At 38.9% G+C, this 27,330-nt stretch overlaps 1 protein-coding gene and 1 long non-coding RNA gene across 2 annotated transcripts in view; one reads left to right on the top strand and one right to left on the bottom strand.

Annotated features, from left to right (window-relative positions):
* Positions 1 to 27,330, top strand: part of nts (neurotensin) — a 74,681-nt gene that overhangs the window by 16,764 nt on the left and 30,587 nt on the right. The window lies entirely within an intron of this gene.
* Positions 1,680 to 14,082, bottom strand: LOC123962452. Its single transcript, XR_006822943.1, has 3 exons — positions 13,803 to 14,082; positions 10,159 to 10,259; positions 1,680 to 2,266 (listed from the first exon to the last, which is right to left on the bottom strand). It is a non-coding gene; the product is annotated as an uncharacterized LOC123962452 (long non-coding RNA).

The following is a 27,330-nucleotide window of genomic DNA, read 5'->3' as shown; positions in this document are numbered from 1 at the left end:
GGACTGAGCACATGCCTTCATCAGCAGACATTAAAAGGTCATTGGTGACTTTAAGCAGGGCAGTCTCAGTGCTGTGGTACTTCCTGAAACCAGATTGAAACTTTTCAAATATTTTGTTATTTTCCAGTACAGTGAGCAGCTGTTTGGACACAATTCTTTCTAGAATCTTTGCAATAAAAGGCATTTTTGAAATTGGTCTAAAATTTCGTTGGAGGGAGGGATCTAAACCAGGTTTCTAGTTAGGACTTCTTAAAGCTAGGGTAGGCAATTTATTTCAGAAGCATTTTTTTGTTATATTTGGAATTGTCTTGACTGGAATCAATAAATGAAATGCTCTGACACAAAAATTAAAAATAAATCCAGCTCTGGCTATCACAGGAAAAATGGCGGATAATTTAGGTTCAACATACAGTGACTACTCAATTATCCCCAGCAATAATTTCAATCAAAACAATTTAATAAAACCCCTGTTGAAGAACTCTATGAAACAAATTGCAATAAATGCAAATATATTCCCCAATGAGAAATACTTTTATATATTACAAATATCTTTCCAGTGCACAAAGAAATGTAATGAATATATTTTACTCAATAAAATAATTTGCACATAATTCTGTTCAATATCATCTATTGTATTTTGGCTCATTTCACAACATTTAGTACCATTAAACTTGGTGTGTACAGCACTTTTCAAAACAGTAAGTGAAGAACAAATGCTATGATGCTATTTAAGCATTTAAGTACAAAGACCACAAGTATAAATCCTAAAATCAAAACTGAGACTTAGTAAAAGTACTGCTAAATGTCTGGTAAATTTACTTTAAGTCTCAAAAGTAAAATTACTAATTATGTTAAACAGTTGGCTGAATTATAACTACGTATTGGGTAGTTAAATGTACAACCGCACATCACATTTTAGAAGCTGATGATCTTTTAGATCTTGTAGTTGTTTAGATCAAATTGTAGTCTTTACTTGAGTTTTGCGCCATTGGATAATGGTAGAGATCAAAATAATGACTATGACAATGTGTTATAGAACATGAGGCTATATTCTGTGGTCATAATCACAGAGTTCTGGATGGAGAGGGACTTTAACATTGTAGAGATGCACCTGCTGTCACTGGTGGACGTCATTATTTGTGATGATTCATAGAGCCACTTTGTTCAGAGAAAGATCACAGGGAACATGATTCACAGATGTGGTCATGGTCATGAGAACAGCAGAGTAGAGAAGTCACACAGGCATTTGTCTACATCACACAATTTCAAGGTCCTTGAGAAAACATTTTGCTGCAATAGTGTTGCCAACTCTAGGTTTGGAAAATGAAACTTACCAAGTTTTCGCACTTTGCACTTTTAGAGAGATAGTGAAGTTGTTTACCATGTTTAAGTGCAACTGTTTTCGCATGTTCCCCATCAGTATGCTGTGGTGAAAGTATTACATTGTTGTGTTTACAGATTGTGTCACTGCTCTCATGTGGTAAAAAAGTACCAGTGTAAAAGCATAAATCAATGAGCCAGCTACACATAACACTGGTATGGTCCTTTGAAAGCCTGCAAGATGTTATTGGTTGGAATTTTAAACACACACCTACTGATGTGCAACAACATGTATTTAATGTGACTTAGTAAAAAAAGCAATATACCTTTATTAATATGTTTGGCCTGCAGTGGTAACATACAGTATGTGCTATCATAAAATTGATTAGAAAATGTCTTTTCAATGTGATTTCAGTGAGACTATCTGCAGGTTTAAAGTCCATGGAGTAGTATCACACAACGCATCCTGCCTTCCCATCAAAATAATCTTTGTTTTTTCCTCGTCCATCTGTTCCATTCTGTGGAAATTAGCATTTCTATTGATGATAACATGAAGCTCTATTACTGTGTCAAACAACCCAATTATTCTACTTATTTGTGGTCCATAATAGTCTCTTCAGAGTCTCTTGATGACAGCTTATGGTGATCATTTTTACTGAGAGCTCACTGATGCAGTGCAATTTCTTGTGAAAATCTCAGCTATAATGGATACTGACTGGTCTGAAGGGTGGCTTTGGATGGCATTTCTCCAAGAGATGATGCATGAAGTACATTTTCACCATATTTCTTATCTTCTCATCCACAGTCACATATACATTTTAACATCATTTGAGCTCCGAGAGGCTGATAGTGGCTGCCTCCTTCCTGATGTTGAATATCTGAATGTTTACATATCAAACAGCAGGTTTATAATGCCACCTCCAAAATCCAGAAAGACAGTCAGCATCTGAAAAGGGAAAATTGAAGAATTCATTCAAAGGATAAGCTTGGTGATATTCTCTATTTTTACTGTCAAAAAAGTCTCAAAAATAACAAAACTAACAAAGTAATGCTTGTGATACTGTGCCATATAGCTCTGTTATTGTCCCCTAACTATTAAAAACACATCAGTAAGCCACACTAATACATGTTCCTTCATTACAGTGAACACACACACTGTACTCAGTTCTAGCCATAGACAGGCTAAGGAAGTCAGAAAACGAGAGAGATGGAATGTTGGTTTGGGTCTTTTCATGGAATTTATTGACAATAAGAGAAATATACATCAAGAACAGCCTTATCATTTACAAGCAAATTACTTTACTCAATAAGAATGATCCCCTTGTGTTTTTTTATTGGCTTTGTGTATATTTTTTAAACTTACTCATGACCTCATCATGCAGCAGCTATTGTGAGGATAGATAATAGTGCTTTTAAAAAAGAGACAGATTTAGTGGTTCCCTTCCCTCTTGAGAAGACAGGCTAAAATATATGCCAGGAAGAAAAGTAAAATATAAATGTGGCCATTGTTGCACAGCTGCTTTAGCGGAGCTTTCACTCTGTGACAGATTTATGGAGCTCCCTTATAAACCTCTTGGAAATCATTCAGGAGCAGCTTTTGAAATCTGATGGCAGAGAGAGAGAGAGAGAGAGAGAGAGAGAGAGAGAGAGAGAGAGAGAGAGAGAGAGAAAAAGGGGTTTATATCTCATCTAAGGATCCTCTGGCTGACCTCACTGTTTTCACAACATCTAAATTGCATCTTAAAGACTGGATGCTGGAGCCAGAATAAATCTATATCCAACTGCTGTGGAATCCGTTTTTAAAAAAACAAAAAAACAGATTTTAACAAAATAAAATAAACAAAAAATAAAAGGCAGACAAATTAAGTGGAGTTTGAAAAGGAAATATGTGAACTTAATGTAATTCTTATTTTTTTTTTTAGCTATTTGAAATCCTCAGATGTGCCCTAACAGGACATTGTGTGAGTTTTATTGACTTTTATTAAGTATGATGTGCAATTACTTAGATTTTTGCAGACAACTTTTGAATTCATGCTATACAGTTTTGACTACTGTTTCAAACAACCATTGCTTCTCAGTCATTTCTGTACGGTATTAAAATTAAGTCATGTTGAAACTTGCTTAAGTTGTGTCATAAATCACAGTGAACATGAAGGCGGCTGAAGTTGGCAGTCATTTTTGTCAGTGTTACATTATAGATTAAGTGGAGACTGATTTGAAAAATCTGCACCTTGTTATCTCGTAACAATAACGTAATTTTGATCAAAATTACACAACAAGTGGCTACTAATAGTTAGATTCTGTAGTTTTCATGTGCTTCATAAATTACTGGAAATTCATGAATTCCTACAATGGTGGAAAAGTACATTCACATTTCTGAAACACAGCAGCATTGTTTGCAAAGTGGTTTATTGTAAAGAATATGGTAACAGAGAGAGCACAATGCACTGAAAAAACTTAAAAAAAGATAAAAACATGCATCACCACTGCAGACTACATGCATGACATTTAGAAAGAAAGTGCTAGGTGTCAGGAAGACAATATTAGGTGTTAGGCTGATATGTTTGTTAATACTGGAATCATGCAATCAAAATGTTTACGAGAGTGACAGTCTACAGTCATGCTAGCAGTTCTGTGAGGCTGTATTTAGGCACATCAGTGCTTTGACTAAATGCTATCATTAGAAAGCTGACATGTTCATAATGACACTTTTAACATGTTAATGTTTAGCAAGTAATGTATATGGTGGACCATTTTAGTTTAGCATAGTAGCATACTAATGCTTGTTAATTAGCTCACTAACTACACACAAAGTACAACTGAGGCTGATATTTATTTTTACATTTATTTAGTCATAAACCAAAGTATTCTAGTCAAACTTTTGACCTGCTGATGAATTGCAAGTTTACGGTGACCAGACTTTGCGGGATTTTCCTGGTTTGCCTGGGATTGTATCGGTTTCACGCTGGGTGTCCCAAATGTCCCACTTTAATTTTATATTGAGCAGGATACTTCTGCTGTTTATTTTACATAGAGACATGTTAGCACATACTTGGACTGTTGGAGAAAACATTGTTATTTGGGTAGGACTTTACTATATGATTAAAAAAAAAAAAAAAGACTGAACTGTTTCTAAAAGGAGAGTTTCTTGTGTGTAGTGTGACTGCCTCTAATACGACACTTTTAACTCAACATGTATGACACAAAGGCTCCTGTAGAGGAGACAAAACCATAGCTATAACCAAACTGTGAATTAACACCCTTTCAGTCTTGACACACACTGAAAATTACAACATAATCACATAAAGTGTTTCCTCCCCTGCCTTTACTACTCAGCAAACAATTACATGAATTAGCAGAAAGCTTTGCATAACGCACATCTGTGCGCTTTAATTAATCTAATATCTGTCTAAACACATTGCCTGATTGCTGCTCTGATTTACTCACAGCCTTTAAGAGTATGGACAGAAACCTGCCAGCAGAGGAGATCAGGAGCTCTTTGTTGAAAATCCTCCATTTGATTGAGTTGTCCTGTTCTGTTAAATCTATCTAAATAATTAGGCTTTGATTAGAGACACATCCATCACTCTGGCACCAAGTCAGTCTCAGTTTTAATTTCTCAAAACGACAGAATCTTAACATTTTCCTTTTCATTGGAAGTAAATACCATCTGTGGTCCAAAAAAAATATGATCTTTCCCCATCTATAGTTAAATCCACAACAATGCTACTGCCTACCACTACCAACTACCAGATGACTTTGTAAATTGCTGCTGATGATAATGGCATCGCAAGAAGTGTTCCTTTTTTTGTTGTTCACAGCCCAGTATTTTCTCTAGCCAGCAGTTGAAAGCCATTTAGCTTGATTCACAGTGGTTCATCAGGTAATCTCATATAATTTGGTGAAATTAGCACATTTCCTTGCTATTTTACGACACTGCTGATTGTTTTCTAGTGTCTTAACCATCTCCATGTGAGATACATGTAGTGCTTCAGTGTTAGCTGATTTTCAAACAAAAAACTCTTTGTGAATAAAACACTGTCTAAATACAATTTTAAAGTAAAATGTGAGTGCTGTTTTTAAGTCAGCATCGTATAAAATTAGGCTACATGTATATCCAGAGTGAGACCTTGCCCAAAACCACGTTGTTTCACCTGAGACAAACTGTCATGAAAAATGACTGCTGTGGTGGAAAGGTTACGGTGTGATGATAAGACTGATAACACTTTTCGTTTTAAAAATTATTCCTGAAATCTGATCTTAAGATCTACATTTATGAGATCACATTACTCCCGTGACTGCCTCCTTTGAAAAACATTATTTTTTAATCACAATTGCTATCTAATTATTTTTTCATTATTTTCAATATAGCAGTCCTTTGTACTCGTCTCAACTCATGATTAAAAATGTTATTTCATTTTGCTTCTTTTCAAAATAAGAGTCTTTTATATACATTTAGTCTATTCATCTGCTTATTTAGACAGAAACAAGAGACAATCACATTTCCGGCTCTGCCTTGTTTGTCTTTCCTCACACACTGTGATGAAAAGTGGCCTTAGGAACAATCATTAAGAGAAATTATAATGTGACATGCTAATTTGATCTATTGGATTATTTCACAATTTTAGGGTTGTGTTATTAATTTGTCTGTATTTGTTAATATTATTTATTTCATAATTCTCAAATGACTATACCTTTACTATTTAAGAGGAATAGCGCCCACATAGCTTGATTAGATCTCAGAAGAGTTCTAAACACTCTTTGCAGTAGTGGGAGTACATGGATCTGTAATAAAGGTCTCCAAAGCCAGAGCTGCTGTAAATGTAAAATGTGCAATCTACATTAGAGACCTACAGCACTATAAAACTCAAAGTGGTTTTGTATTATTAAAAATTATTTGACATACGCATAATTGAAGAACTCACAACACCAGATAAGTACCTTTTAAATTCACCCAACTGTATTTCTATAATGCACAATAGATCTATGCAGGTTAGGCCTGAAGTGATTTAATGCCTGGACAACTTCAAGTTACCTCTGAAAGAAATGTGCAGTCATGCGTACCTGAAGCTGGCACTGAAGCTTAAACAAACACCTGCATTAAATTGTTTGCTCTGCGTGCGTCAGTTCGATTGCTTACAGGTGAGAGAGTATTTTGATTAAATTTAACATGGAGGTTGTTATTGGTAGACAGTCACATTTCAGCAAAACCTGACTTGACATGCACTGAATTTACTGTCCAAAAGAGCAGAGCTTCTCAGTGCAAAGTCATTGCACTCAAAACCAAAACAAGAAAAATTAGTGTAATTTGTTCAGAGGGAAGAAAGTCAGTCTGTGGAGCCATTTTTCTTGGTCTGAACTTGAGCCTTTTTCAGAAAACAAAAGCAGGCAGTTTAACTAACAGCTAAGACAATGTAAAGAGCATGAACACATATACTATTACATTGCCATTTTTGCTGAGTTCTCACAGTGTTTCTCTTTGAGTCACAGTCGTGGTCAGCAACAAATTACAGGCTTCCAGTCTATGAAACCCTGAAACACCTACACATATTCACAATGATGCAAATACAGGCAGTCTGATTTCAGGTATAAGCTGACACTGGCAGACTGGATGTCAACCAGTGATTTCTAGACTCTCTGGAAACCTTTTGGTGTGATCAAATATTTGTTATCTGGGAAAGGCTGACAAACCACACGTCAGTCAGAAGTGAGACAAACCTTTAGAGACCTGAAAGTTACTGTGAGGAACAGTGGAGTGAAGCAATTCTCTCTTGGCTGGCATCAGTGATAAAAAAACTTGTTCAACTCCCCAAAGGCAAATCAGAATCCTTGAATATGTCTGGACCAGTATACCAGTTGTGTGATCTTGGCCGATTCACAGCTGACACACAACACATGTTCATATGGTAAAGCACACTGTGTTCCATGTGCTTCATAGGCAATGCCCAATTCACACATTCCTGCACCTCTAACATATTTTCTGCTTCTCAGACTTTATCATTGCTAGAGGATGGAGTCGAATAAAGACAAAGCCAAAACTAATTTGTCACCATAACATTGACTTGATCCTACCACTTAGTATCAATTTTCTCCTACAAGAACTGCATCCGCTTTCTCAGGTTGCTAATAAGGTGGAAGTAATATGCTCCTGGATACCGTTTTAGCGTGCCAGTCGTGCGTTATGAAGACACCCTACATTTCATATCTCTGAGTAGCACAAACAGAGAGTCACTGCACTCAAGAACTCCACTCGCAGAGGCAATTTTAAAACTTTTTTATCAACTAATTAGAAAGATGCGCTGTTCTCTGAGCTTGAACACATATAACATACACATAGGAGAAAGATAGTTCTAAGTGCCTTTCAGTGGAGTTAAGAGATGCTCAGCCATAGTGGGATGACGATCATTGTAATATGTTAATTTCTGATTAAATCTCAGTAAAAAGTCTAGAAAATAAAGACATTTAAGGTACATTTAAGTACAACAACAATATATTTAGCATGAATATTGTCCTGTCACGATCACAATGTACTACTACCATAATCTTGACATAAACTGTTGAAAAAACAATCTTGCCACAAGGTCCATTTGGCAGCTGTTCTGAAGCTTTGGATAATGCCACATAATCTTCATCAGCAGATGGAGTTTGCTCAGTTGTCATGGAATTGTAGATTTTCAAATTAACATTTTCTGAGCACTTAAGAACTTCTCATCCATTTTGGCTTATAGGTTGAAACCATTGACTGAAAGTTTATTCAGCACAATTGCTCCACGCACTGTGTGAAGGTACAAGGTACATTTAATCGTCATTTTATAAAAGGGTTGTAAAATGAAATGCAGTTTGAAGTTCCCTTGACAATGTATACAAAAATTGCTAAATGCTAAGTCTCATAGCCTGGCGGAAAAAGCTGCTCTGCAGTCTGGTGGTGTGACAGCAGACACTTCTATATCTCTTTCCAGAAGGCAGCAGGGTGAACAGGCTGTAGCTCGGGTGGGTACTGCTCTTTAAAGGGGTACTTTCCAATACATTTTTTGTTAAATTTGGCGAATATTTACTCATGGGTCGGAAGCTCTCGGTTTTTTGTGTGCTCTGAAAAAAAATCCGGTTTTCCTACACAGCCCTAGGGTCTGTAAATTGAGCACAAACAAAGCTGCTCGGAGCGAGCAGCAGGCGGTGGTGGCGCACTCGAAGCAGTGGGAGAGAGAATGTAAACAAACAGCGATATGAACATGCTGGACTCATTGCGGGACTTTAGCTGTGAAGATGACAGAAACAGCCACAGAAAGAAAGGTCTGAGGAATTGTGAGACAAGTTATATGACCAGGCGAGGGGAAGACAAGTGCTAACATCTGTGAGGGGTTTCAATGCTGGATAAATCTACAAGATTTGAAAGGAATGAAAACCGATGCTCAGGTTGCTCTGTTTCTGCTGGACAGGTGAGTAAAGTTAGCTTTGCTTTTCCACATAAACGACAGGTTCAGTGTTACCATCTTATCTGTCTGTCTGTCATGTTTGTGATGATCCAAGCTGGTTAGCTTTGTTAGCTTAGCCGCAGCGGTCAGTATGTGTGCGGTTGAGGAGGAATAAGTGCAATTTATACTTCTGCGTCAAATCGACGGCGTAGGCTACGGGGCTATGCAGAGGCTGACGTGCACCTCCTCCAAAATGTAACTACACGTCGAGTCGCAATGCCTCCGAGCCGACCGGAAGTACTCCGCGCTTTAAAGTAACATTTACTAGTGGCCAAAACGGTATAACACAGTAACGGTGTAACACAGTGAATCAATATATTTGATGGTTGCAACCTGAGCCAAATGACTAGTTTCACTATCAGAATGTCATCCACTTGGTCAGTAACATTTGAAAAGGCTACACCAGCTGCACGTATACAATTTTACCCTCATTTACTTTAGCGGAGCGCTAAACCAGAAGTTAACCTGCTCGGCCGGCAGAAGTCAACACAGTGGACGCTGTAGCGTTACCGCCGACTACTGTTTGGGGGTGTAATTTGCATAATGAAGGACACACCTACGCACAAGTATAAATGCATGGCTATGTGCGTACCTACGCCATAGGCTACCCTACGCAGGAGTATAAATGGGCCTATAGAAGGAGCGAGTGAGTGAACCAGTGTGAACCGAGCCCCGGTGAATAGAGAGAAACGGGTCAGCAATATGGCTTGTTCAGTGGTGAATGCACAGTAGAAGTTACAGTGGCTGGTGAATAAAGACTGCAGCTTCTCAGGACTAAAGAGGAGCTCCTGTGTGTTGCTGCCAACTGTTGAATAAAGAGTGAAGGAGGTTAGCCCCAAAGTTAGCTTTGACTTTGGCTCTGTCGCTCCTGTGCTTCCCAACTCTTTTCAGTCACTGTATTTTTGTACAAACTATTTCAAATAACAGGTTTGAAATAGTCTAGTTTTTTACTCTGTTGTGTTTTGGATGCTGCGTTCGGGAGCTTACACATATTGTTTGTTTGGTGATGTTTGTTCACTAATTGTAGCTATTGAAATTCCTCTCGATAATCCTACCGATAAATGAACTAGACTCTGTATCTTAGATTTAGGCTTAGAAAAGTATTGTGCTTCAATACATATTTAAATATTGACAGGCTTGTTGTCACACCTTCTACAGTGCTGCTAAAACATGCCCTCTTATTGAGGCTAACTTGCTCTCCAACAGCAGACGCTGTGGATTCTGCAACCTGATCTCACAGAAATACATGAAGGGCCGGTTACCATGGCAATGCGCATTCATGAGTTTGTTTATCAACAAACTTTCTGCAGAATTGCATTGTATCCCTTTAATACCCTTTGGGCTCTGTGCAGGAACCTTCACTCACCAATATCCAGTATACCAGTGATCTTCTGAACGTTTTATTCACCCACTGCAGAGCTCTCTGGTCCTGCGCCGTGCGCCGTTAGGATGCTTTCTCTTGCTCATCTGTAAAAGTTGACAAGAATTTGGCAAGGGAATTTAGCCTTCTTAAGTTGTCTTATAATAATATAATATATACAGTCGTTTCTTTCTTCACCAGCGTGGAGATGACTATGTCAGATTCTCTGTGATGCTGATTCCCAGGAACCTGAAGCTGTTCACCTACTCCACCTCAGCTCAACTGATGTGTGTCTTTGTCTCCTTTTTCATAAAATCAACAGTCAGCTCCTTGGTTTTGCTGATGCTGAACAGGAGGCTGTTCTCTGTGCACCACTCTGCACACACTATCCTAAACTCCTCTTAAAGAGGAAATTTTAAGACGTATATTGCACAGTTGACTAATAGAAAGAAACACTTTTTACCAAATGTGGCCCAGTTTTGATTTAACTTGTCTAGAGATTAAAAACTTTTTTCCTAAAATAATCCTTGGGATGTCTCACCACTGTTCCCCTTTCTCCATATCCTATGTGCACTGCACGGTGGAACAAAAGTATCCATCGACAGCACACTCCAAAAACAGCAAATGTAGACTTAATTGTGTCACATGACCACACAAAATTCTCCTAACCACACTTGAATAAGTACGTAGTAATGAATTTGGACACAGCTTTAGACTGAACATTGTTGTGGTTGTCATGAGTCAAGCCTAGCAAACTGTATCAAACACCATTATGAAGGTAGGTGTTGAACTAATCCTTTGCTCAGCGCAGCCAAGGGAAAATATGTCGTGCTCTCCATCTTTTTGTCGAAAGGCTTTCATGCAAATCTCATGTTGTTTTGGGCAAACATTGCTACAAAATGCTACAAGCCCATTAATTCCTGTTGTAGACCTGCTGTGGGAAGCTGGGATCTTGGTGCAGAGTGTGTAAAATGCCTCTGTCTTTTTATGTGCGATAGAGTTTCTCACCTCTTAATGCTATTCAATGGGATTAGAAGGAGAGCCAGTCGGTGGTTACTTGTTTGGCCTTCCCCCAGTAGAGCCATATTCGCTCTCCCAAGACATATGGCCTCTCCAAAGCCTCAGGCTGAAATATAATCTCAAGCACTGCACAGCAAATCACAAGGGCTCTCCGGGAACAATACACCCAGGGACGGCATGGTGGGGAGGGGTTGGAGGGGCAAAGGCTCATAAGATAAAGTGGATGGTATGAACTGTAATGGATACGTGCAGCGTTTTGACAATTTCAGGAAGGAGACAATATATCAACTGCATCATTTTAGCCTTGAAATAGAAGGAAGGATTGAATACCGATAGAAGTGGAATATATTTATTGTCAAACATCTAATAGCTTTTTGCATATGTTCATGAAAGCAGATCCTTCTGACCAGGGTTGGGTAGTAACGCATTACGTAATCAGGATACAAAAAAAAGTATCTGTATTCCGTTACAGTACAAAAAATAAATATGTAATCAGATTACAGGTAAATTTTAAAAAATTACTCATAAGGATTACTTTAAGCAGAAAGTTTACATGAAACAGAAAACACAGTGCTATTTGCCTCCATATATGTATTTTTATATACAGTCTATGATATATGTATGTGTTTCTGTAAAAACCCAAAACTAGGGAGGGACGTGTTGCAGATATTGATTGGCATTTACATTCGCCAGTAGCACCGAGTGTGTGTTAACATTACGCCCCCACCCTATGACTGGTTCCAGTCATCAGTGAGTGAACACCGGAGCTGCGCCTGAACTGAGCACAGCCTCCGAGACAGACAGAGGCCAGTAACTACTGGGAATACAGTACCGAGGTGGTTTTCTTCCCGGGTTTGGCTCTTGGCATCACTGGGCTAACTAACCAAAGATATAGGCAGATCGGCTACAGTTAGCGGATTAGCAAAAATTACAGCTCTCCATCAAGATGCAATCAGGTGCTACACCTGAGTACCGAAAACACATTTTTTGGGACTAATAGGGCAGTGGTGATATTAAAACATGGATTTTCGGAATGGGAGATTTTGTCATTCTATGTTTCTCTTAAAATACACTAAGCAGACAACGCATTATCGATACTCTCTTGTCTTCATTTGCCTATTTGGCATTGTCATAATCCAAATGTAACTTAAAGTAATCAGATTACATTACTTTCACTTTGTGGTATTTGGATTATGTTACTGATTACATTTTTAAACAAGTTAATAATAATTTTAGTAAAAGGTCTAGTAATTAATTTAAGTAATTAAATAACCCTCCCATCCCTGCTTCTGACAATAAACTTTAAATCATGTATTTAGTTTCAGTCCATTATGATACAGTAAATCTGTCTGTGGAGTGTTTTCTTTGATAGTTCTTTTAAGTTCACAATTTAAAGAGCTGTTTGTTTACTCATAGCTAGTTTGACTCAACTATTCTAAGGGCCGGGTGCACCAACCAATTCAATCTTAGTTTATTTTACAATCCTATTTTAGACTCTGCACATTTTCCTTCTCTTTCCTACATTACCTAAAAACAGCAGCATTTTTTAGAAGAATAGAAACAAATAAGCACAGTTGCTACAAAAAACCCAAAGTACTCAACTCAGTTAACTTTAATCATTTTGAGTTTTTATGGCAATGCTGCTGCAGAACTCAACAGAAACGTTGCTTAACCTGCTAAAACACGGGAGTTAGCAAAATGTCGGTAAGTCTCTTCCTCTTTTTAAGAGTGACATTGTCGGTCTGTTTTTATGTTTCAAAGCAGCATTAAAAACTGTCCCATCCACTGAAACAGAAGATGAAGTTACATTTAAGTCTGTCTGCCATATAAACAGCCGGTAGAAATGTGTTTTTGTTTTTTTTAATTGAAGTTCAACTGCTGGATGTAACCAGTAATGTAATGATGATTGTATTTATGTGCTTTAGCCAGTGGCACCTTTGATGTGGAGCTTCTTTTATTTTCTGGCTTGTACTGAATTTTAGTTACAGGTAGGTACACTGTAGTAATTTTACATTTTTCCTCCTCCATCTGTCTGACTGGATCTCTTCTTTTTATCTGTATTGGTGGTGGCACATTTATCAGTAATTGTCAAAGTGCTCTGGGGTGATCACAAGACAAGCACTGAGCAGCATATGTTTACAAATCACAACCCAAAGGAAGACTCTGCTATCCCCTCAGATAAGCAGAGTGTTATTTTATGGTCCACTATCTTACACCCAGACATCACAGGGAAACAGTATGTAGGGGTTTAACTAAAAAAAAGAGAGATAAGTAAGAACAAAGCAAGCTGTCCCATGGTGTCAAAACAAGACCTCCCCTTTCACCCCTATAGATGTTGTGGCCTTGAACCAGATACCAGATACTCTTCAGTCTCACTGAGATTAGGAACAGAGACTTCTTTAGACAAAACTATCACACGGCCTGCTTTGGCACACTTCAGACATGTTGGTGATGAGTTCCTGTGGAGTCTGTTAATATTTAGGCATTTTGGAAATTCAGAGCTTTTAAGGAAAAAGAAAATTAAATGGCCTCAGTGCTAAGTTTTCCCAGATGCAGCTTTCCTACAGTACATCAGTGTGGCATACATCATAAATACGATAATAAACATGACATCTCCTTTGTATACTCACCTGTTCTCTGCAAGTTCACAATGATTTATTTTTGACACACAGGACCAGTTTGGTGGAATGCAGTTTCAAAATAAGGTGTGGCAATTAGGCCAACATTGTTTGCACATTTCATACACTGTTCCATCCATTGTGTCAGTACAATAAGAAGTGAACAAGTTAAGTTCTCCTTATGTGTCTAAGGAAAAAAAACAATTTTATGGAGGACTAAAGTGATGTTCTATCCCAACAGGCATAAAAACCAGTGTATTGTCAGAGACAACGGTGAAAATCTGAGGAACCAACTTTTCTTTGTGCCTCCACTTTTTTCTCTCTCTGTGCTCTTGCCTCCACCCCTTTGTTTTCTGCTGATTAGCTCCTCCTGCAGCTTGAATTTATCTAGTGTGAAGTTTTAACTTAACTCTGATGGGCCCTTCAGGTGTGGCTGATCAGGAAATCAGTGATGAGAGGTATAAGTCACCCATGACCATTGCTCATGTTTGAATGCATTGACAAAAGTCAAAGGACTGAGGCAAGAGTGTAGAGTGTTGTGGCGTACCCACAATATGTTTTTTTTCATTGAGTCAGGTAAGGGAGCTAGAATTTAATCCCTTTCATCTCATTTTTATATTTCACTGCACAGTGGTGTGCAAGTGATGAATAAAAATCCTTAAGTCACTCACTTGCCAGTGGGTCAGTCATTAAAAACTCAAATATTCATCAAACCCACAGAACTGTATTTTAAGCTCTAGTGATCCCACAGTTTCCATTGATAGCAATTATGTCAGACTGAACTTTGGGGAAATTTGTAAACAATACTATAAAATACTTCCATTTGATGGATTGGTGCACACAAAAAGTCTTGGTTTTACATATGTTATGTTCATAATGAGACACACAATACATATAATACTGTAAGATATTTTTTTTCAAAGCCTGGCAACCTTAAAGCTATTTAAACAAAATCAAAAACTGAATGTTAATGGAGGTATACTATGTACTGCCGCCTCCAGTCGGCAAGATTTTATACAAGCTAAATTTCCATGAAGCATACTCATACATACCCACTTACTGTATACATGTACTGTTAAGATATTCAACAATGTTGAATCAATGTGATTGTAATCAATGTCTAGTGTGGGCACTTCTATCTTCATGTGATGAATCAAGCTGCTGGAGGATGTGTTCAGGATGTAGATAGCTAAAGATAGTACTTAAGGTAAGTGTGGAGTACAAATGGAAACATAGCATTTTTTATGGAAATGTATGTACATTTATCACAGGAAGAACTGGAGAGATTTCGGTGGCATTGCCTTTGTATTGCGAAGAATGTTATTTCATATTCCAAATGTGTAATATGAAATTAATTTGAACACAAACATTTTTGCATAATGGGCTGTACAGCTACAATAAATGGCTAATTTTTAATAAAATTTTATTTATTTAGGCTAAACAATATAAAATGCACAAAACAAGAAATATCTATGAACTGAAGAATACATAGCATTACAACTTCATTATCCCCTGATCCGTAGAATAAGGGCCTGCTGACACCAAGATTTATGGCTTATACCTACTGGATTTAAACTGAAATCCAGTAGCCTGATCTTAATGTGGTCACTGTAATAATTGGAGTCACTCAAAGTGACACTCAATTTGAAACACTGAATTTGGCTGTTGGTGAATTGGAGAGTGTTTCAAAGTGTGTCACACGTTTCACAGCGTTCTGTCTGGCTGCTGTTTAGTCAAATGCAAGTGCTGCTGCTTTCCCCCACTCACTGAAAACAGTCAGTCCAAAGAACCACAGCCAGATGAGAGCACATTCACTGAGAAATACTGACGATGCGTCCTTTCAAGAGAGGAGTTATGGTTTTAGATTTGGTCTTATTATGGGGTGGGGGGTTGTTGCTAAAGGGGTCATAAAATTTGCCAAATCTAGTGAGAAAGTGGCTAAATTGTGAACATGGCTGCCAATTAGCCATCTTGTGTGACCGCATGTTTGCAGTTTGCTTGCTGCCTACAGTAGCTTGCCAACTAGCCCCTAGCCACCAAGCTTTTAGCACCACCATTTTGTGGGGAATGGATTTTGCTGTGCCATCTCCTGCTGTCAACACAACATGGACATTACAGTGCATACATTCATAAGAAAAAGACTAATGAAAAGGTTGTAGCCTATTTAAAAAAAAAAAAAAATTAAACAAAACAACATTTTAATTCTAAAAATGGTATTTCTTTATCAATAAACAACAAGGCCTTACAGATAGTAAGACCTAACTAAAAACCTCCTTCAATTTTAATCCCACTGAAGCCAAATTTGCATTAATACTCATGTCCTAAGACATCAAACTCATGTGTATGTAATGTTCCCAATGTAAAATGGGAAACAAGGGCTATATTAAGCGTAATCTGTCAGCAATGAAAAATGGTGTTAAAATTACATTTTAATGTGAGGCCAGTTTGTGGGTGTGGATTAGCTACCAGTGAAGAACAATGGAGGGTGTTTCCTGTTGGAATTAAAGTACCTCTGCTACCAGCTTCCTCTGATTACTGAGGGAGTGTGTCAGCATTGTGTGTGTGAAATAGACCGAAGGAGAACTGCAGTTACCACACTTTAATATGCCTAACGCTGCAGAGAGGTGCTTCACACTGCCACAGTGGGTGTACTATACGTGCGTAAGAGGCAGCAAGACTATTTCAGCTTTCAGATGCTTCCCACATAAGGGCTGGTGGGGGTTGTGAACCATCAGGTCGCTCCCTGCCTTTGTGCGTAAATCAACAGGTGCTCCCTACGTCCGTCCTGACATCATATCCCAAAGGCAAGAGCATCAGGCTGCACTCCAGCCAAAGAAAGCAGAGCAAAGACAATGTGAGAGTTAGAGGTGAAAACACACACGTGGTGGACAGTCTCATTAGCAATCTGATTGCACAGGCAGAGCGTCAACATTATTTGAGTTAGTTAAACTGCATGTGTAGAGTGGGTCAACCTCTGCACCTCTGTATGTGTATGTCTGCTATAACAGTGCTTTGTGAAGGTAACACTATCATGCTGTTAGAGCAAGAGCTTTGTAAGGGCTTCTCTGCCCAGAAAGTTCCTTAAGATTAATCTGTTTACTTGTCACGTTATCAACAGTGGGAGATTGCATTCCAGTTTTAATTCTTTCTCTCTCATTGTGACAAACATGTTTCAGGGAACTATGAGGAGATTTTCTGGCAACAGGAAAGGGTTATGTTTTAAACCTATTGTTCACCAGCAGGCCGCTGGCTCATATTATTCTACTGTCAATAGGGTTTGGCATTGTCAGTCCAATGTTTAAATTCCTTCTTTGTGTTCTGTACAGGCTGGCAGAGGAAGTGTTTACGTCTTTGGACAGTTAGCTTTGTCTACCAAAGACGTTTTTTCTCACTTTTCCGGATCTGTTTACCCAACTTCTCTAACCCTCTCTGACACTATTCTGGTGTGATGTTTCTAAAATTATATCAAATCACTAATAAACTACTCAGAAAGGCTCAGACTCATATTTACAGACACATTAATACAGTTGAAGCTTTTGCGGAGAAGGAGCAATTGAATTATATGTATAGAAGAGATTAAAAAGCCATGGGTGCAGTAATTGCTGTTTACTGTTGGCAGCAACCAATTTTGTGGAGCAATCAACTTTTGTGATGGTGCTTCATGAAAGTAGCTCACTTTGTTTGTTTACTGTCTGCAGGGGGTGTTCATCTCCACTGTGAAATGGCTTCAGCAAAGTGATAATTAAGACTAGAGGTTTTGACTGAAGTCGAAAGGGAGGGGATGGACAGACAAGAAAGACAGTGATGTCATCAGTCCTGCAGGGGTTGATGTTTACGACATACCACGTCTCCCTGGAGAGAGCTAATGTGACGATCAGAGCTAATGGAAACAGTGAGGACATCGTTGCATTTTAAAAGGGAAAAAAACCCACATTCCTGCAGATAATGTCCAGGAAGTCAGTAATGATTTTTGCCTGGTGTCATGGGCATAAGGGTCATTAAAGTCTTTGAACACAGTTTGACATTTGGTCCTTAAATTGTCCCTTATAGGATATAAAGTATTTTTGAATTTAATTGCCCTGCTATCTTTTTTTTTTTTTTTTTGCTGTGACATTTATAATCTTTCATTGCTTTTGTTTTTTCTGCACACAAGCAACTTTGTTTCTTTGACATCACCTGTCATTTAAACAGTGTGGGTGGTACTGTGACATCAGTGTAATGATTTTAAAGATTCAGAACTGAGAATTTAAAAATGACATTTGCTGTTTTGATTGAAATATCTTAACATGCACTGGATGGACTGCCATGAAATTTGTTACAGACTTTCATTTTCTACTCAAGATTAATTGTCATTGTGAGCATGGTAACATGCTGATGTTTGTATAAAAGCACGACATAGAAGAGCTGCTAGCATGACTGTAGACTCTTTTCAGGGAACAGGGTCATTCTAATGTATCATGAACTTACTGTACTCTGATTCTGGAGATTTTGGCAAAAACATGTCCCACTAAGAACACTGCTAATTCCATTGAAAATGAATAACATTTTCTTATTTAAAACAACCAGGGTTGATGATCTGAGGGTTTTCTGCGTAAATTTGGTTCATTTTCATATACTTGTTTTAAAAATTATAAATTGTATGATTTGTTTTTTTACAGCCCAGAACTCACAAAATCCATTGTCCTCAGACAAGAGATTTCATTTCACTTTGATAAAAAGGAGGAAAAAGATAATTTTAAATGTATATTATATAGGCCAGATGAAAGAGTAGAGTGGAAAAAACTCTTTAAACCTAGAAGCAGTGGATTTTCAACAATATTTACTCTTATTTTTTGATTGCTCAAAATGTGTCCTAAGTTTCTGTCAACACCGTCAGATATTTACTAAAGAGCAATAAAATCAGACAACTACATAGTCAGCTATATTCACGAGAACCCCCTTTCCACCCTCCATATTTACTAAATGTAATGGTCAAACAAGCTCCTGTAATTTGCTATTTTTTTATTATTTTTTGTTAACATATTTACTGATGTTACTAATGTCACAACCATAATGTGTCAACACCGTCTCTTTTGTATTGAACATTATTTCTATACATAAATACATGCATTTTTTGTAGAGGCCAGAGGTAGCTAGCAACAGAGGGAAAACAAGATTTGTCCTGGATGTCACTCGTTTATGTCATGCTGATAAGTGTTTTTGTCACCACTGTGAGACGTCAACACCGTCAGGTTTTATGTCAGACGGTGGTAACACAGTTTGTAGTACATTAAAAGTAAAAGAGTACATGTGAAATAGTATAAAAAAATTAACAAATGTTAATATTAAACATTTAATAGCATATATATATAATGTGTACCAATGGTGTAGACACAATGATTTTAAAGCTCTAAATCATTATAAGACTAAATAAGGTTTATTGGCTTTTTATTGTATCTGACAGTGTTGACAAAAACTAAATAAAGACAGGTAAAACACATTTTATGAAAAAATTACAAAATCAGGAGGTTGTACCAAAATATTGCTAGATTGGTGAGATCTTGTACAATAAACAAATAAGTTTAGATTTTTTAATATTACATTTTATTTCTTTTCTAAATCTAAAAACTAAGCCGCTTATCTCTCATGTGCAATTTTCCAGCTTTTCAAGGTTGAACTTCTTTATGTTATGAGGTAATTTAATTCCCTGCTTTTCTAAGGTAATGCCAAAGAAAAATGTCACAGGCCTGTTGCAGGAAATGCCTGACTGAAATAGGTAGACATATGAGAAGCCGCCTAGGCCAAAATTGAATACTTTACTTACATACATACATGCATACTACTGTCATTTGTATGTGTGTGTGTGTGTGTGTGTGTGTATGTGTGTGTGTGTGTGTGTATGTATGTATGTGCGAGGTGAGTATGTATGTGTGAGTTAGAGTATCTTTTTGAAGGGTGGGATCTGTAGTACAGTGTTTAATACTCTTGCCTTTGGTGCAGGAGACCCAGGATCACTTCCCAAGTAATAATAATACATTTTATTTATAACGCACTTTTCATCAAAAGATCTCAAAGTGCTACAGGTTAGAAAAAAAACAAATGAGCAGTTCTTTAGGAAAAAAAAAACATCTAAAGGGGACCAAACGCTTTGCTAAAAAGACATGTCTTAAGGCCTTTTTTAAAACAGTTAGTGGATTGAGGTGCCCTCAAGGTGTCAGGGAGGGCATTCCACAGATGTGGGGCAGCAGCACAAAAATGCCCTCTCCCCCATTGTCCTGAGTCTGGTTCTGGGTATGTGGAGGAGGTTTGAGTGAGTGGAGTGAAGGGAACGGGTTGTGTTTTGTGGGTTGATAAGTTCTCTGAGGTAGGGAGGGGGCATGTCCATGGATGCATTGATGTGTGAGGAGAGAAACCTTGTACTCAATCCTGGTGGAGATGGGAAGCCAGTGGAGTGAGTGGAGAATGGGGGTAATGTGTTCATGTTTCCGCACTGTCATCAGGATCCTAGCTGCAGATTTTTGAATGTTTTGAAGCCTCTGCAGACTCTTTCTAGGAATCCCAATGAGAAGTGCGTCAATAATCCAGTCTGGAGGAGACAAAGGCATGAACCAGTTTTTCGGCATCTGGGAGGGAGAGAATGGGACGGAGTTTGGAGATGTTACGGAGGTGGTAGAGAGGTCTTGCATAGGTGATATATATGGGCTTCAAAAGTGAGTTGGGAGTCCATTTTTACACCAAGATTAGTGACTGTTGATGAGAGGGGGATGTTGGTGCCAGAAAAGGTGATGCTAGTTATGGATGATGATTTGGTCTGGTGAGGAGTTCCAACCAGGATGGCTTCGGTTCTGGAGCTATTGAGTTGAAGGAAGTTTTGCTCCATCCATACCTTTATCTCCTCCAGACAGGTGGTGAGTTTTGATGGGGATGACTGTGAGGGTGGGGTTTCAGCTGTGGCATGAAATATTGTGACGGCTGATAATTTGGCCAAGGGGGGTAAGGTAGAGGATGAAGAGGATGGGGCCAAGGACTGACCCCTGGGGGACACCACAAGTAACTGTGTGTGGATTTGATTTGGAGTGGCCCAGGGAGATGTATTCTGTCCGGTTTGTGAGGTATGATCTGAACCAACTGAGGGCAGTGTCATTTAGTCCAGTAGTGAGGTGAAGCCGGTTTAAAAGAATGCCATGGTCCACAGTATCAAATTCAGCAGAAAGGTCAAGGAGGATGAGGAGGGATGGAGTGCCAGAATCGGATGATATGAGGAGGTTGTTTGTGACTCTGACTAGGGCAGTCTCTGTACTGTGGGCAGAGCGGAAACCTGACTGGAATTTTTCAAAGAGGTTATTATGTTTGAGGTGGTCCTGAAGGTGGGTGGCAACTGCTTTCTCAAGTACTTTTGATATGAAGGGGAGATTGGAGATGGGCCTATAGTTGGATAGGACTTCCAGATCAAGAGTGGGTTTTTTAAGCAATGGTGTGATAATGGCATTTTTTAAGACAGGGGGAACGTGACCAGTTTGGAGGGAGTTATTTATAGCAGCGGTGATCAGGGGACTTAGGACAGGTATATGGGTTTTTACCAGGGATGATGGGAGAGGGTCCAAGGGACAGGCTGAGGATTTCATCTTCCTGATGATGTTCTGCACCTCTTCTGATAAAACCTCAGGAAAGCAGTTTAGGGGTTTGGAGATGGCATAAGTTGGGGGAACAGTTTGGGTGGGAGGACCAGAAAGAGCAGAGCGAATGTGCAGTTTTTGATGTGAAGAAATCCATGAATTTATTGCACTGCTCTTCTGTAGTGGCAGTAAGTGGGGGGGGGATTGTGGTTTGAGAAGGTGGTTTATAGTGGAAAAAAGCTGCTTGGAATTTCCTGGGTTGTTTCTGATGGCATCGGAGTAAAACTGTGACCTTGCCTCTTTGAGGGATTGTGCATATTTTTGTTTTTGCTCCCGGTAAATTTGTTTGTGGACAGTGAGGCCAGAGGCTCTGAAATGCAGCTCAAGGACCCACCCTACTGCCTTCATCTTACGAAGCCCATCTGTGAACCAGGGTGCTGAGCGGGTGAAGGTGACTGTTCTTGTTTTAACAGGGGCATGAAGTACCAGGAGGCTGCTCAGATGGCTGTTGTAGTAGTACACTGCTTTGTCGGCTGATGAAAAGTGTGTGGAAAGATGTTGAAAGTCTGCTGCCAAGAGTTCTTGGTTTATGTTTTTAAGGTTCCTGAAACAGATATTCCGCTTAGGCTTGGAAAGGCTGGATGGGGATGGCAAATCCATAGAAATGGCCTTGTGATCAGACACATCTAGATCATACACCTGCAAGTTGGTGAGAGGGGCAGAGTTTGTAATGTCCAGGTCCAAGATATGCCCCCTGGTGTGGGTGGGGACACCAACAAGTTGTTTTAAGTTAAAGCAGTCCAGTAGTTGAAGAAATTCATCTGCAAAACGGCAAGAGGGGGTGTCAACGTGGATGTTCATATCACCTAAAATTATAACATTGGCGGAGGATGTGCAGAAAGTTGTGAGGAGATTTGACATCTCAGTGATAAATGATGGGTTTGGTTTTGGTGGTCGGTAGATGAGGAGGAACAGCACAGGGGAAGGGGACTTCCATTTAAATGCAAGGCATTCAAATGAAGACAGTTCAGCTAATGGTTGCAGAGATAGCTCCAGATCGCTTCGATGGATGACTGCCAGGCCACCACCACGCCCTGTGCTGCGAGCTTTCTGGAGGTAGCTATATCCTTGGGGACAGCTCTCATTTAAACAAAAAAGGTATTTGGTTGGTGCCAGGTCTCTGTAATGTACATATAATCCAGACATTTATCCAGGATATATTCATGAATGAGGCAGGATTTATTTGTAATAGACTGTGCATTTAAGAGTACGATTACGATTTTGCTACTTGATGATGCAACAAATCTTTGCACTGGCCATAGCAGACTGGAGTCCACTCCACGTTTCCCATTCAGCACACTGAGTGGTGTTGTCATGGAGACGTCCAAACTACTTCTCCGGTAGGAGACAGCATTCTGATGACGTATGCGTGGATCGACAGTTCGCATTTCTGACCAGAGAACCGGGATGGTAAGACTTGTCTGTGAGCAGAAAAACTTTCTGCGGGAACTTCAATGGATATAGCGCGGACGGCGGAGAAGTCCTAGTTGTTTAATCACTGCAGTGCACGCTGGAGTGAGGAAACTGAGATTCACCAGCTGGTTGACGGAGTAACTCAACATAGTGATGGTGCCGGTGGCGGCGTGGAAAAGGTGCAGGTTGTTTTTAGCTGCGTAGCCAGAATGCTAGCTACAAGGATTTTCAACTCTGCGGCAGCGCTGATGGGTGGTTTCAGGCTTTATAGTGCAGGGTATAATTTAACACAAAATTTAATCATACTTTAAAGATGCTCACTGTTGCACATCAATACACATGCTGAAAGTTGCATTTACTGACACATACGCGGGCTCTCTCTCTAAATAGCATACATAGCCGCTGCTTCTGGTGCACAGTACAAATAGGCTACGGTTAAGAATAAAAGAAGCATTCACAAGCTCAATCAGAAGTCGTTTGAGGTTTTAAATTTGCATAGTAGCAGAGGTGCATGTATCAAATAGGCCTAAATACTGCTTAGTTAATGCTTGGCCAAATGTTTATAACACAACATCACTCAAGACTAACAACCGAGTACCACACCAACAGATTATAAACAATGTGCCCTGTGGCAGGTGCTGTCCATGGTGCTCATTATCTATGCGTACACAACAGCAGTAAAAATAATAAGGTTACTTCAGCTGACTATTCATTCGCAGCTAAATCCAGGCAAGCAAAGCAAAATAAACAATATAACCACATCAAAAATCGCACACACAGCTGCAGTTCAGTTAAGTTCAGAGAGAGAAGGAGGTGACATTTCACTCACCCTATTTGAAAAGGAAGGCCAATCTCCTGTCTTTCATGGTGGCGAAGTGGTCAATAACTAAGTTATAAAATTTCCTACTGGCTTTTAGTTGCTCCACAACAACAGAGTCAATTGAAGTTTGGCGCTACCAGCTAGCCACTCTGTACGGATATAGTTTTCCTCACTGAACGTCCGAAACCCCTTTTTCCTCTCCACGCGCAAGTTCAGTTTTGGCGTTGGCGTTGTAGTTTAGCAAAACTATTTATAAACTAAATATAACTAAATATAACTAAAAACTTCAATCTCCACTCTCCATAACTGCAACAGCTAAAGTTGCTAACAGCTCCCGTTGCTTCATCTGAATGACTTGATCGCATGCTGTGATTTGATTGGTGTGAAGTCAGACAGCAGCTGGCTTCCGTTGGCATAAGCCTGTCTAATCACAGTTGCAGTGGCATGACAGTGGCCTCATCTGATTGGTTAATCATTTAATTTTTTTTTCACAAAGGGATGCCAACTTTGCCTGCAGGTCAGTCTACGGTGTTGCAATATTATGGAAGATTTTATTGGATATTTATAACCCACAGAAAACAATCCACAAATGTGTATTATGATGCGCAAATATTTCACTATCTACAAATACGTATTTTGACATTTGTGATGTGTAAAATAATATCTACAAAAATACAGAGTGACTTCTTCACACAAAACAGTTTTAGCACTTTTGCAGATTGCTTTCTGTCAATTTGTGGGTCATGTTACATTTGTAATTTCCTTTTTACACATTTGTGGAATTTTGTCCAATGTGTACTGTGGCGATCTGTAAAAACAATACACAAATAATTCACTACCCAAAACATGTATTTTTACATTTGTGTTATGTAAAATCATATCCACAAAAATACAGTGCATTTTGCAACTATGTACAATTTACTTTGCACTCACATATTTTAATTTCACATACAAAGTGTTATTTACACATTTGAGAATCTATTTTTACACACAACAGTTTGTGACGTTTCCTGTCAATTTGCAGGTCACGTTACATTTGTGACTTCCTTTTTACGCATTTGTGGAATTTTATCCACTCTGTACCACAGAGATCTGTAAACAGAGATCTGTATGTGTGAGAGCAGTATATTAGCTACACCAGCCTCATGAGTTGTAAGAATATCCATTGCAGTACCCAGGGTCATGTGTAGGAGACAACAACTTCTGCTTCTGCTGGACCACTGGACTCTAAAGTGTATATAGATTACTATTGAATACTTTATCATCATTTATCAGACCACTGGAAGCCTGGCTTCCCTTGGTCTCTGGAAGAAAACGCCACTGACCCAAGCTACCCTTGTATGGAGACCTAACGATATTAACATTGTGCTGTCTGTCAATCTCTCAGCCCCACAGGAGCTGCTGCTCCTGAGTTTGTTAACCTTGAGAAGAGGGAAATACTGCATTTCAGTTCTAGAAAGAGCAACTTTAACTCCTGTGACAGCCCGCTATAGTGACGGAAGAGAATCTGCCACTCACTGACTGGGAGCTGATCAAATAAAAGCATCAGCTAAATCAGTAAATGCCAATGTAATGTGTTGAAATGTGCGAAACAAGTAAAGGCTGATTATTGGTGGATTACAGCCTTAGTTTGTATGGTTGAGTGGTGCAGTGGCAGAATCTCTGATTTCATGCACTAGGTTCCCGATTCAAATCCCACTTATGACCTTTATATTTTTGGTGGGGGATAAAAGTGTCTGCCAAATGAGTAAATGTACAAGGAAGAGGAAAGTTTTTGTGAAGGTGAAACAATGTTAGGTCTCTAAATATAATTCTTATCTCTGTGATTGTGTGGAGACCTAATGATATTAATAGGTCATGCTGTCTATCAGCCTCTCAGCTCCGCAGGAGCTGCTGCTGACAGGCGGCTGCTTCTGTGGAGTAAGACACTCGATGCAGGTGTAGTCCAGAAAGCGTGTTTAAGAGCAGCTTTAACTCCCGTGTCTGCTTTTGCACAGATTCTGTTTTTTTTGCATATGTACATACCAACCTTGCGCATACATACATACATACATACATACATACATACTCACTTCGCGCATTCATACATACTTACAAACGAGAGTATGTATGTATGTATGTGTGAGTATGTTTGTGTGTGCATGACAGTATGTATGCATGTGCAAGCGTGTTTGTACACTGAACAAAATTAAACACTTTTGTTTTTGCCATTCATCATGAGCTGAACTCAAAGATCTAAGACTTTCTCTATGTACGCAAAAGGCCTATTTCTCTCGAATATTGTTCACAAATCTACCTCCACTAACCACTAAACCACTAAGCTCTTGTCATTAGACAGAAACATAATAAAAATGACTCTTGACTTCTTGATATCTTTACATATATTTTTAGATATACACACCATAGTTTGGATTTGGTCCAGATCTCCTTATTTTCTTTTAGACATTTCTAAATGAGATTAATTGTAACATACTGTCCAGCACAGACAAAGACAGCATTGTCAATCATATATGAAGAGTGCAATGGTGCTCAAGCATGTGATCACTAATCTGATTCATGCCAGACTAAAGGAGAAAGATGAGATGACCTGACCTGTATGACGTTCTTTAAGACCAGTTTAAATGTTAACCAATCATTCTCCCTGTTGGTATCCACAGAGTTTTATTTTTCTCACTACCACACAGAAGGCGATGAATCATGCATTTGGTTTGAAACAAAATCTGAGTGGTCATATCATGTCAATCACCTGACACCCACAAAGAAAGTTTTGATATGCATCATATTTTTTCTCAAGTTTGGTGAGGTAAAACAATTGCTGCAAAAGCCCTTTTTATAAATGAGTTTGCAGAGTGAATGGGAAAAATGGAGTTTTGACATTAAACCCTGGATGCAAGTAAAGTAAAAATAAAAAAAATACAAAAAAGAAAAGTATGTGGACCTGTATGCCGAAATGGCATATATCCATAACCATTAGGTACATCCAGGTGAGAGTGTTACACTGTAAATCACGATCGAGTTTCACTGGCTGTCTGTGTTGTTCATGTTCTAAGAGAACTTTTTTGGCAGCATACCTCAGGTAATGGAACAAACATTCTCATAACTAATCTTTTTGAAAAACATTTTCAGGGAAAGTCAAACTGGGATTATTTTTTAGTTTGAACAGAGTGAATGAAGAAAATTGTAGTTTTTCTATGGTTTAGAATAAAAGTCTCTCTGTATAGGCTACTCTGGAGAGAGAGAGAGAGAGAGAGAGAGAGAGAGAGAGAGAGAGAGAGAGAGAGAGACACCCCCCCCCCCTCTAGACAACATACAGCCAGGCTCCATTGTGAGCACTGACCTCTTTCTCTGCAAAAACACACCACTTCCCTCACTTCCTTTACTGCTTGATAGCTAATTCAAGGAGAGCGCCCACTATTGCTGATTTTGTTTTATTAATCAGTATATATGTATGGAAGGTTTACAGAATATTGTTCACTTTTTGTTCACAACCTAACCAACCAAATTTGGTATGGATCAGTTGTGCTTAAAGGATGAACCCTAATGATTGATGATCCCTTGAAATTTATTGTGAGCCATGTGAAGATTGCCATTAACGTTAGCTCAGACATTCATGATGAATTTAATCACTTCAGTGATCTCTTTAACTTTTCAT

This window comes from Micropterus dolomieu, linkage group LG22, assembly GCF_021292245.1.
Source record: "Micropterus dolomieu isolate WLL.071019.BEF.003 ecotype Adirondacks linkage group LG22, ASM2129224v1, whole genome shotgun sequence".
Lineage (NCBI taxonomy): Eukaryota > Metazoa > Chordata > Actinopteri > Centrarchiformes > Centrarchidae > Micropterus > Micropterus dolomieu.
Note: the sequence above shows the minus strand (reverse complement) of the source record. Positions and strands in the feature narration are given on the sequence as shown.